At 36.5% G+C, this 13761-nt stretch overlaps 1 pseudogene across 1 annotated transcript; it reads left to right on the forward strand.

The window, feature by feature from the left end:
* The first annotated feature begins 12176 nt into the window (after positions 1-12176).
* LOC309795549 (microspherule protein 1-like) lies at positions 12177-13556 on the forward strand (annotated as a pseudogene). The gene has a single exon. The product of its transcript is annotated as a microspherule protein 1-like (transcript).
* The last annotated feature ends 205 nt before the right edge of the window (positions 13557-13761 follow it).

The raw sequence follows: 13761 nt of genomic DNA on the forward strand, positions 1-13761 counted from the left end.
TGTGTAGCCTTTCTAGAGACTCAAGGAGATAATTTGGGCAGCTACATGTTGAAGAACCATAAAAGCAGTTATACGAAATTAGGACACCTTTAGAACATGAAATGGTACCAGAATTATATCACATCTTTCCCTGAATAGAAATTTTATCTTATTTTTTTCTATTATCAACTTTTTGTTGTGTTTCATTCTCTCTCTTTTTTTTTAACACTGAAACCAGATAGGGTTAAAAGGTTATAGTATTAGGGACTTGGTGTTTCATAAACTGATTAGTGAGCAACACTTGATTAAGTGTTGATTGAAATAAAGACTAGAATTCCATTTTTTTTCTTTAACTCCCCCCCCGCCTCAGATGTTGTCTCTTTATTTTCTATAAAATTCTTTTATTTTCCCTGAAAACCTAATAATGTTAATGCATTAGATTAGGGGAAGAAAGGCTTAGTCTTACTCTGAAGAGTGTTTAAGGTTTGGATTGGCATCACACTATGTCAACACTGGGAAGAGTCAGCAATGTGAGTTATGTGCAGAAGAGGAGAAGCTTATGGAGAGTGTAGTCTGAGTTGACCATATAGTCAGTCATTTCAAAGGGATATTTCTGTACACCTGTAGAAAGCATTCTGGCATAAAAGACTGCCAACAAGTTTCTTTTTCTCTTTCTCAATCTCTCCCTCTTTTTATTTACTGTCTCTATTTCATTCCCTCCTTCTCTGCCTCAGTATTTTTTAAGCTTCTATCTTGGTGGTTTTTTTTTTTTTTTTTTTTTGGAATGAGGTTATTGCACCTGAATCAAATTCTCTAGATAATTCTTAAGTTTGGTTCTATGTTTCAGGAAAACAAATAATATTAACTTTTAGGTTCACATTTCTAGCAGTCACGCATAATGCAAACATTGTGCCATTATTTATCACATTCATCTCCCTGTAGGCTGAAGATAGAGATTGTTAGAGTGGACATACCAAAAGAAATCAATCACTTTTAATAGTTTTTTTTTTTTTTTTTTAGATGTTGGGGGTAGGAGTTTATTAATTAATTAATTTAGTTTTGCTGTGTTGGGTCTTCATTTCTGTACAAGGGCTTCCTCTAGTTGTGGCAAGCGGGGGCCACTCTTCATCACGCTGCATGGGCCTCTCACTATCGCGGCCTCTCTTGTTGCGGAGCACAGGCTCCAGACGCGCAGGCTCAGTAGTTGTGGCTCATGGGCCTAGTTGCTCCACGGCATATGGGATCCTCCCAGACCAGGGCTCGAACCCGTGTCCCCTGCATTAGCAGGCAGACTCCCAACCACTGCACCACCAGGGAAGCCCTCAATCATTTTAAAAATAATATCAGAAGCAAGAACTTATATAAGTTCTAAATCCTAAATCTTTAATGCTCCTGCTACTCTACCCACTCTGTTATACTGAGTCAGGCCTGGTGAACTAGATCAAAGACTGCTCCAAACCATTGTCACTCCAATTTTTCTCCCCATTTGTCCACCAATCCACTGAGCTTTTCTTTTTTTCCCCAGGTGATTCTCTATTGAGTTTATATAGCAAAATTCATTTTTTCAGTAAATCTCTAGTCAATACACTCAAACATTTCTTCTCTTCTTCCATATTAATATAATATATGCATATTAAATATTCATGTAAATATAAAATAAAAAAATATGAAATAGAGAAGAAAAGTAAACTCTTTCTTTTTTTGATGATTTCCTACTTTCCAACTGGGCAAGTCAAAATATACACTTAGGGTCTAGTCCAGCAATAAAGGTCACAGAGGTGTATTTATATTTAAAATAATCTTGATAATTCTCTTTTTGGCTGACATCATGTCAGAGATGATTAGATTAGACAATTATTTTTTTCCAATCATTTTTATTTTGTACTTTGATCTTATGTTATTAGTAGTGTATTCAATATTTTTGGAAAAAAGATTTTAGACCATTTATTCATTAATGAGTCTTAACTTAGCTAACCCTAAATAGTGTAATATAAATGTATTTTACTGGATGCATATGAATTTCTAAGTGATGCTATTCACCATGAGAAATAAAAAGAGCAAACATGACACTTTTCCCCTCTGTATTCTACAGAAATTTTTTCTCAAGATATTTTACTTCATATATACTCTTCTTGATCTCCGTAGATTAGAGAAACCAGTAATATATGAGAATTTCCCTTTCCTCATATTCCTAACAATAGTTAGCATTCTCAGACATTTTGAATTATATAAATATGGTGGATATAGGCTGGTGTCTCAATAAAGTGTTACTTTATACTTACCTGGTTATTAAATCAAGTTACTTTTCATGCTTATTCACAAGCTCTTCAGCTTAATCTACCTCTTCACTGAGATCAAGGTCACATATCTTATAAACATGAGTGTGTTAAAACCCCAATCTCCATTCATAAGTCCTGTCTCTTGAGCTGTCATGTTGTCTGCTCAGAATTGCTATTCTGACTTGTGTTTTTGAATCCCCTTTTAGCTTCTGGTCGCTCCATAACGAAGCCTTTCCTCATTACTCCTTCTGATTGGGCTAGCAAGCTGATTTTTCTTCATTTATTTCTGAAAATCATTCTGAATACATATTACGTGCCAGGCACTACGTCTTTTCTACTTTCTCAGAGCACACTGAGGAAAACAGCTTTAAAATGTGATTATATAGCAATACTTATCATCTTGTTAAATTTCTTGTTTATGTCCTTGTGTCTTCATTTGATTCTGTGCTACTTCAAGTTATAGTCATTGTCCTTTAGGTGTTTATCATTGTAGTGACCTAGTGAAAATCCAGTATTAGAAGAATTAGCTATAAAAAGAGATTCAATATATATGCACGTCATTTTGTGTAGTTAATAGTACTTCTGTTTCTGACATGCAAATACTATTTCATATGATACTCAATAAAGCATCAAATTGTTTTAATTACCTTCTTTTCATCCCATTGTTAAGGGAGGGGTTTCCACCCTAGGGTTATGAGGATGGCCAGACCTGACACACTGCATGGGACAGATGAGACTGACAGCAGGTGATTAGTCACATATACTCACGGGTCAGAGGAAGAGGACACCATGTACTAGGCAGGGCCATATGGGGTTGTACTTGAGAACAGGGTAAACCAGGGGCTATGGGAGGTTGCTGGCTTTGTAGTGTCAAGGGGGTGGGGTGCCCCTGTTTCCTATGGAAGGATGTGATTAGCTTGTCTGAATAATTCCAGAGACTGGCAGAGAACTGAAACTCGCTACTCATGTATAAGCAGGAATTGTGTCTCACCCCTTAAATAAGAAGGGTTGTTTTCTGGGGAGCCTTATCCATGGGAACAGAGTGGGGAGGCCTACTTGAAGTTAGGCCATTTGAGGCCATCCCAATTTTACTAACTGTCAAGGCAGCACATAATATTGACCTTAGTTTTAGGCCTTAAACATCACACAAGTCCAGATATATAAACTGAGTTTATTCTAATTAATGTTATTTTCATGCAGACATTAGCAGATTTTTGGTTCCTAGAGTTGGTTAGAATTTTCAGTGACCACAAACTAGAAACATTATATGAAATTTTATTTAAATTTTGTTCCTATAGAAGTGTATTTCCACAAATTAAAATCATTCATAAATAAACTTTTCTTCTTCTTAGTTGTCTTTACAAATCCACATGAATGTAGAGAAAGCTGCTCTCTGAAAGTTGTTGAAAGCTTCCTCTCAAGGTAAAGAATATACCCAAGCTAAAAAAATAATACCAGATGCACATTAGTTATCAAAACGAATGCTGTACAAGCACTGAAGAAGGAGAAGTTCCCAATATCCACAACTGTTCCCTGAACACCATTCAATGAATAAAAGTAACTGTGAAATTGCTGAGTCTCTAGAAGAACTGAATATAAATAAAAGATTTATGCCATTTTCAGGGCACTACAGAAACATAGTAGAAAGAAATTTTGCATAATTCAAATTTGGATGATACAATGAATAATCAGGGGAGCATTGTAAGAAGGCTACATACTTGTAAATTGATAAAACAATGTCATAACAATAAATGGGTATTGGAAATACATGAGTAAAATCCAATGGGAATAGTAATGAAACATTTAATTCATTTTTATTTTTGTCAGACTCAGAAGGCAAGTTCTGTTCAGTCTAAATTGATTGCTATTTTGATGGATTACATCTTACAAAGTTAACCAATGTGCAAAATGTAAAACAAAATATAGTATATTTGATGGAGAAATTAATTTGTGGGTATAGGGTACTATAAAAAAACTCAAATTCTGAGAGGAACACAAAACATGTATGGAATTAAAATAACTGTGTTGAAGGGATAGAGGACATGACAATTTACACAAGGTCATACACTAAATCAGATATTGAATAATTACTTTCCATGGAAATTCTAGATATATAATTAGCTTTAAGTAATATTTCTTGATTTTTAAAATTTGCTGTCATTTCTTCTACCACTAATTCATGAAGGGTTTACTATGCATAGACTTTCTGATAAAAAAACTGCAAACAAAGTAGAGATGGTTTCTATTATCATGAAATGTACAGTATAATACGAAATTTATGACTGTAGTTCAGGAATCAGATAGCTGTGGTTAAAGTTTCAGGTTACTTACTATTTCTATCTCATTAAATAGCCAAATAGAATCTTCTGTGATGATGGAATGTTCTAAACCTGTTCTGTCCACTAATAGCACTTGAAATGTCACTAGTCAGACTGAAACTTTAATTTTGTTTAATTTTAGTTAAATTTAAATGTAAATAGTCACATGTGGTTACTGGATACCACACTGGACTGAGCTATAGAACTACTGTAAATATCAAATATGCATATAGCAGTTAATACAGTGCTTAGTACATAGTAAGTGCTTATTATCAAGTAACTATTAACATCCATGATGATAACAATAATGTAATTTGGGGGGAAAGAGATTAAACAGTTTCAAAATGAGAAAACTTCTCACAAAACCATCTAGATATTAAAGTTCAGTAATAGGCATTGATTTCTGAGGAATTATAAGCTAAATATTTATCACTGATGCTTATAGTCACAGTACTGAAATTTAATATGCATACAATGAGTATATTAAAAAAAACACAATAAAACATAATCCTTGAGTGGCCAAAAATGATGTCAGATGCCCATAGCATTCAAGCATTGGGGCAGATACTGATATCCACAGATGGGAGTCCTGAAGATTCTTTTCCCATTCAAAAAAAGGGATATCTATAGAAACAGCTCTCCAAAGAGCAATAGAATTATTATTCATCTTCTTCAAGTCTCAGCACTGCATTTTACATTGGTGTAGTGATGCAATGCCTCAAAATCTCCTATCACATAATGAAAATGTTCAATAATTATTAGAAATAGGTCACACTCTGTGTGTGCTAGCTTTGTAATGTTTGAAAATTGTTCATCTCTTCAATGATACTGTTTCTTAGAGTATAAATATTCTATAAGGTAAACAGATTTTCAAAACAATGATATCTAAACTGGCTCAAACTTGAACTAGAGAACATTCTTCACAAAATGGTACACAGTGAAAAGGACTATCACCTTCTTCATCCATACACTTTTCCAACTTTAGAAATGTATAAAGGACTTCAATCTTTCTCTTGGAAACCTTCTGCAATCTGCTCCAACTCCACCATCCATACATCACCATCATGGTCTGTGTCCCAGAAAACAGTTCTGTTCTGACTAAACTCCCTAATCCTTTGGTTTACTTTTGGGATTTGGAAAATGAGAAACTCCAGAAAGAGATCAGGGGGTGGGAAGAATGAATCCTTACCCTATATTTTCAGGGCTAAGGAAGGTAAAATTTCCCTTATTTCATAGCCTTAGGATATCTTATTGGTAGTCTTAAACCTTGTTCATAATTTTTAAAACTTTTGCTTATTAAATTTGTCTCAATTACTTTACAAGTGTGAATTGTTTGCTGCCAAGCCCCTGACTGATACAAGAACCAGTCTTAGTATAAAATTGTGATTTTTAACTCATGGAGAACCAGGATGAAATATTGGATGCATGTTTGCATGAACAGACCTTTAAGAATTTCTTCCAAATCTGTGCTTTTGGGATTATAAATCTTAACTGGATAAAGAACACATTTTTATATAAGACAATTTGCCAAACAGCTAGATCATAAGACAGAGAACAAAAATATGGACAAATAAAAAGAAGAAAGAGACTGAATAAGATCAAGTGGAGATGAACATTACGGCAGGGCCGTCATCACGATAGGTCTAGAGCAGAAAAGTCATTGGGATATTGAGAATGAGACAGCAGGTGATTACGTGTAAAGGAAGACAAGGTAATTGCATCATTAAAATTTGTAACTACAGGCATAAATAAAATATAAGGAGACATAGAAGAAGAATAAAACTAAAGCTTAGTCCTAGATAATTATTATTTTTATATATTCTTGTTTGTTCATATACTCAGAACTTCCATGTATAGTAGAACAAGTTGTGTGGTATTTCAAGTTAAGTGAAAAGTCAAAGTAACAATGAAAAATATTAATTTACATATTGACCTATTTTGTGAACAACTAGAATATATGAAAAGTAATTTTAATTCCAGATATAGGATAAATAGAAAGTATGTGATGGTATATGTATATTTAATTTATCCTATGAATTAAAATAACTTTATGTCATAATTCTAATCATGACAACTCTTCCCATTCAACCCACTCCATCTTAAGACCCAGGACAACTGAAAAAAGAAATTTTTGGTCAATGTTGCAAGTTCCTCCACAAATTATATTTCCACAGGTTTTTCTCTCTTATACTGAACAACACAAAATGTACGGCATTCTAGCAATACTATAGTACACTGCTAGAGATAGACTCTGAAGCCAGACGTCTTGGTTTACTTTGCAGTCCATAGTTGCTATGCTTCATTGGTAAAGCTACCTAAGCTCTCCATTTCCTTATTTAGAAAACAGAGATTATAGTAGTCCTAAACTCTAGTGTTGTTATGATTATTAAAGTTACTTCATATAAAAACACTATAAATATTAGTTATTGTTTTTATTTTGGCACCATTACAAAGGGCTGAATTTCCAGACTCTTGATACACAAGGCTTATTCAACTCTGAGCTTTACTCATAATTAGCAAACTATGCTATTAATAGGGAACCACAACAAAGCTGCATCATTAATCACAGGGCTCTGAATTTGTCAAATGCAGCTTCCTAAAAGCACTTTTCGCCTCAGGATGTGTTTTGGGTTCACATAGATGAGCACCAATCATGCATGGTACAGTCAGTGCTGGAATTTCTACTTTTTCATGTATTGCTAGTCGTAGCTAGAGATATGATAGTTTCTTTCAGTAGTATGCTGTGCAGCATGGAAAATGAATAAACTATAGCAATATATGTCTTCAATGCATGAATCTAATAAATGTATGAGTTAAAGAATAAAGAGACAAAAGCATACTTAATGTATATTTTCATCTATAAAAGGTTTGGAAGTAGGCAAAATAAAACTCTAATGTAATGCATATTCAGATATAATCTTGTAAAGAAAGATGTGATTACTTTAAGCCTAGATAGTGATTTCCTTTAGGGAGAGTGATGGATTTATGTTTGGTGGGAGAAAATGGATTGCTTCTGGGGTTCTATTTCTTATCTTAGGTGATAATGATATGGGAGGGGTTTTTCTTTTTGGAGAAGGGGTATGATTTTAAGTAATCCATATTACACTGGACTTTTACATTTTCCAATTTTCTCTACATAGATCTTACTTCTCAATAAAAGAGTCAAAAATAATAGACTAAATTTATAAAAAGGAACAAGAGGGTTTTTTTCATAAAAATAGATGTATATTATGTACTCAACTGAATATAATTTTTAGTCACATCTCTGGTTGGTATGGAAATCTACTTTTGAAATATTTTTTGACTTGATAGGGTAAAGGTTTGCATTAGAGTAAATACGCAGATTAGCTGTCTGCATTTGTGCAGTTTGTTTTGTTGCAATGGCCATTTATTGCTTTTGCAGTTTGAAAATAATCGACAATAAAATATTTAGAGAGAAGTTCTGATTAACTACTATCTCAGACTTTTACGGTGACTTATCTTTAAATACCATGTCTCTATATCTTAGGAAGACAGTGGATACTGTTGTCTGCTTCACTCATCTGCTACTACATCATTGTTTTTCAGCCTTGTAGTATGAGTGAGTTTGATTCCATCTCCCATCTCCAAGAAGGACCATGATGGCACATCTTTTCACAAAGTTTTTACTTCAAAATCTGATCCTAAATTATTCTAAATGGAATCAAGCCCAGAACGTTGGGTAATGGTTGGAAAAAATGAAATCTTCTCTTCTGGACAGTGTGTAAAAGGAATGTGAGATCTTAGGTTGCAGCATCAATTTTACTACTACCATATAAGCCAGCCTGTGGATGAAGGTAGCACCTAGAAGAGTTCAGAGATGAGATAATTTCAGTGATCTTGAGTGGTCACTTGTTCTAAAATAATCTGGGTCTTTAGTGATTTGTGAGTTGGAAAAGATCATCTCTTTGGACCCTGTTCTTTGTGAGAATATGAAGCAAGTATCTAAATATCCTTTGTCATTTGTCAGGGTGAGTTGGATTTTCTGTTGTTTGCAATTGATCATATTTTACCTGATGTAATGAAGACTGGATAGTGAACAGAACATCGTCTATTATGCTTTCATATATTTTAGATTTTATATTTGTGGATCTTTAAATTGTTTGAGAGAGGCTTAGATTTTCAGTAAACAAACATTATTTTTATTCACATCTGAATAAAATCACAATGGTATAGGATACATAATAAGTAAACAAATGCTAATCTAAAAACTCTCTGCTATAGGTGATTCAACTCCATAATCTTCAGATTTTGACCTATTTTGTCTTTAAGCTATATTTCAAGTTTGAAAAAAAGAAAATATCTCTGAATGGTAAATATAAAATCCTTGATAATTCCAAATGAATATAAAAGGCTTTCTATGAAACTAAATGATTTTTGGCATGTGTGCAGTTGTTCATCACAATTTTATAAAATAGTATTTGCATTATGTGAAGCATAGATGCGGTTATTTATTCCTGCCAGCCCTGACATCTCAGACATTAAAAAATGTAACCATATGTTCCTGCCCCAAATCCCTTTCATACATGTCTTCATAGCTCTAGCCCCACTCCTATGACCTAAAAGAAGAATATCTCATTTGAACTCACAATGGTATTTGTACAAAAATCTAACTTTTCAGGAAATATTAGAGATTGCCTTAAGAGACACAGCTTAACAAGAATGTTTTGCAATTGTAGTAATTAAAGTCCTGGTTCTTAAAATTGGCCATTGAGTGAAGCCAGAGTGGGCAACAAAGTGAGTAACAATAAGCATAACCTTGTTCCAAAATGTAGGTAAATAATGGAAACTGAACTATTAAAAAAGACTAATACATTTCAGTAGAAATACATGCCTCAGTCTGAATTGAAAAATTAATTCTAGGATTTGTTAGATATGTTAATTGGTTCAAATCACAATTAACATATGAAAAGGAAAGGAAAAGACACTGAAAATAGACTGTGAATTAAAGCAGCAAAAGAAGTAATAGAAATAAACCTTACATGTGACAGCTTGTCACCTCCATAAAATAGGGCTGTGTGGCAATATGGCAGCTGTTGAAAAGCACTGTGACACTGATATTCAAGAGCCACACCAATGTAGGTCATATAGACATTTTCTTTGCAAATATTCATGTCATTAATCTTCTTTCAAAAATCACTGAGGTATAAACATGAGCCAGACTTGCATTTGTGCACAAAGAATGCACACAAAATTGAGTGTGTTACACTTACTTTTACTGTTTCTGTTTTACATACATTATAGCAAGTATATGCAATATGAGATGAGGCCAGATGTTCTGAATAATTGGTTTTCCCTCTCATATACATAGAGCTCACAATGTGTATTAAGAAATTCAGAAACTCATGATTTGGTATGTACTATGTCTTTTGTTTGTTTTACAAAGTCTTTCCTAGAATGGGATCTAAATGAGATTTGCATTATGGCAATCCCATGTATTTCTATATTGTGGTATAATAAACTATTCATTACTTATGTAAACATATACCCACAGCTATAGATGGAGGGAGAGAGAGAAAAATTATTCAAATAAAATTTAAAAACACAGCATACAATAGAAAACACAATATGTATTCATTAATGTATACAGTTAGCAAATATCTATGTATATGCTCAAAGCACTGTGTAAGAGGCTAAGGAAGAAAGATGAATTCCTGCAAAGAGACTCATCATCTTGGATTCCAAACAAAAAGAAGAAATCAAATGGAATCCTGTTGGTGCTCTTTTTGGGGTGTAAGCAAAACATGATTGAGATAGAGAGGAGAGAATCTGTTTTAAGAAATGGCAAAAGGCTTTGTAGAAATTCCCATGAAAGAAAAGGCACATGCAATTCAGGTAGAGACACAGTATATGGGACAGATAGTCATATGTCCAGGCTATTACAAGTAGCTTATTCTGGCTCTGATATAGTTTGCATAGGTAAGTACAGCAAGATGATTCTGGACAGCTTTTCTGGACCCAATCACAAAGAGTTTTTATATCTCCTGGAGAGTCTGAAAGATCACAGTAGGTTGAAACAAGGGCAAATGCACAAACTAAACTCATTTTAACTGCATTGCTGAAGACTAAGTGTGGTGGTACAGGAAGGTGGCAGAGAACTTATTAAGATATTAGTGTTATTGTAAATGAAATTTGACAGGGGCTCTGAGTAGGACAGGGGCAGTGGGGATGAAATAAATACAAATGTTTGAAGAAGGTATTTAGAATTGAGCACCCACGGGATTTAAAGTTACGTTTAGGAGTCAAGGGAAAGAAAGGCACTCATGGCCATCCAGGTTCTAACTAAAGTGACTAGAAGGTGATGATAAGTAACTCTAGACATGAAATATTTTTTAAGGAAAACTAAAATGAGTTTAGACTTTGGACGTACATATTGAGATTCTTATGGGACGTATGTGGTTGTGTTTGGTTTTCAGTTAATAATAATTTCTGAAATTTGAGGCACAGTTTAGCTCTCATATAGAGGCATTAAAGTTACTACTAAATTATATATATAATATATAATGTTATATATTTTACTATATTACTATATAAAAATAAATTATCTTGTCAATCAAAACTAAAGATTCAGAGCTATAACTTATGAAAAGTTATAATGATTAGAAAGCTAAATTTAGAAACTATGCAAAGATAGTCTGATCTTTACTATTCAACATGCTAGCTGACCACTGTTATGTTGACCTTGTGTGTAGAGAGAGGACACTCAACCAAGGAGGGGGAAGAATAATATAAGTCATGAGTTAAGTGATTACTATAGTATTTTAGATTTTTCCCACCATCAGATAAAATTTATTTCACATAATAGGTAAGTTTACTGAATGTCTTGTTTCAATTTTTAGGAATACCAACATCTTTTGCTAAAATAGTAATATACACATCTGTTGTTTTTACTTTTAGTAAGAATTTTTCATGCTAACAGACTCACAAAATCATGTGTCAACATTGAGAAGGATTGTAAGATTAAGGCCCTAGAAACCATGAATAGGTGTTCTTAATGGAACACTCACCCCAAAACTTTTAAAAGGATTTTAATGTAAGCCCCTTAAGCAAAACATGTACTTACTTCTTTTATGCTTTTGTTGTTGTTGTTTTTATCCCAAATTCTGTACCTGGGACATAGCATGTACTCAAAAAATATTTACTGAACTGAGCTCTGCAAAGTACCAATATTACATTAATTTTACTTTGTACAGTTTATTATTATAGACACAGAAATTTTATATGTTGTACCACATTATTGTCAGATAAATTCATTGAAATGAAGCAAACATGTTGTTATTTCTAATTTACTAAGTCAAGCTATATAGAGTTAAAGAATCTGGGCATGGTTACATGGAAACAACCGTACAGTCAAAACTAGAATCAGGGAAGTAGATGAATCTCAAGGAAGCCGGCTTTGGCCCTGTGGCTGCTGCCGTCACCGCCGTGGAGAAATTGTTGGAGCTGGCAGCCTAGGAATGAATCTCCTCTCAGCCTCTAAGGTCACCTGGTCAGAATCCTTGGATGAGCCTGTGGGACCCTTCCTTCTAGCCCTGCGGTTTGGAGCAAGTGGCTTTGGGACTGTAAGAGGATCTACAAAGATTCTCAGGGGTTGCTAGGTTCACCCCTGATGGCATCAGTCACGGCCAGCCGCTCAGAGGATGAGGAGGGCACTGGCAGGGCAGAAGCGGGCCTCCTCACAGGCTTTGGCACCATCCCTAAATGGAGAAGCACCTCCAGGTTCACCAAGAGAAAGAAGTTAGATGATGGCTGGTGGAGAGCAGAGTGACTAAGTCCTCTACCTGGGCGAAGGGGGCCAGTGGGGTAGAACCAGGGCACTGTTCTGGGAGTGAACCCTCCTACCTCCAGTGAGAAGAAGAAGGTGTCCAAGGCCCCCATCATCCCTGTGCCACCCAGCCCAGCACCAGCCCCTGGACTCACCAAGCGTGTGAAGAAGAGCAAACAGCCACTCCAGGTGATCAAGGATCTGGGCTGCTGGAAGCCTGCAGACGACCTCCTGCTCATCGATGCCATGTTGCAGACCAATGACCTGACATCTGTCCACCTGGGCGTGAAGTTCAGCCACCACTTCACCCTGTGGGAAGTCCAGGAGCACTGGTACGCCCTGCTCTACAATCCTGTCATCTCCAAGCTGGCCTACTAGGCCATGAGACCCACTGCTGCACTCAGAGGCCATTGCCACCATCCAGAGCAAGGCCCTGTTTAGCAAGGCAGAAGAGCAGCTGCTGAGCAAAGTGAGATCGGCCAGCCATCCCACCTTGGAGACTTCCAGGACCTGCTGCACAGACACCCCAATACCTTCTGCCTGGCCCCTACTGTCAAGACTCTGCAGGCCCACTGGCAGCTCATGAAGCAGTATTACCTGTTGGAGGACCAGACAGTGCAGCTGCTGCTCAAGGGGTACCAAGTGCTGAGCTTCTCGGATGCAGAGGACTTGATTGACAACCGTAAGCTCAAGGACATGTGAGATGAAGTCCTAGACCATGAGCTGACAGTGGCTGACCAGCTCCAGAAATGAGAGATTTGGCAGCTGGAACAGGAACTGCATAAGTGGCAGGTGCTGGTAGATAGCATCACAGGCATGAGCTCTCCGGTCTTTGACAGCCAGACCCTGGTAGTGCTGTGGGGCCGCATGGTGCGGTGCCTGAGGTGCTTGAGAAAGATCACCCTAGGCAGAGCAACCGAGGATAACCAGATTGGCTGGACCTGTCTCTGGAGGATCCGGCCTGGAAGATCTCCTGGAAGCAAGGTGTCATCAAGCTGGAAAAACAATGGTGACTTCATTGCCAGTGAGGGCTGGCGGCCCATCTACATGGATGGACGACCTGTGCTGTGTGGCTGCAAATGGCGCCTTAGCAACAACTCCGTGGTAGAGATTGACAGCCTGCGATTCGTCTTCCTCATCAACCGGGACCTCATTGCCCTTATTCCGGCCGAGGCTGCAAAGATCACACCACAGTGAGAAGTGGTGGCAGGACCCGTGGGCTCTCTCTGGCCTGTTTCCCCTGCCATCCCAGACACCTGGATCTGGGAACTCAGGCTCCTGGAAAAACCAGAGGGGGCTGTGGTTGACTCAGCTCCTGGCCCCTTGATCTGAGCCTCTGCAGGGGGGCGGGGCTGGCCCTGGGGAAGCCCCTAGAGGCTGGAACCTCAGGCTTCCTTGGTGC

Source organism: Mesoplodon mirus (assembly GCF_964341445.2).
Source record: "Mesoplodon mirus genome assembly, chromosome: 2".
Classification (NCBI taxonomy): domain Eukaryota; kingdom Metazoa; phylum Chordata; class Mammalia; order Artiodactyla; family Ziphiidae; genus Mesoplodon; species Mesoplodon mirus.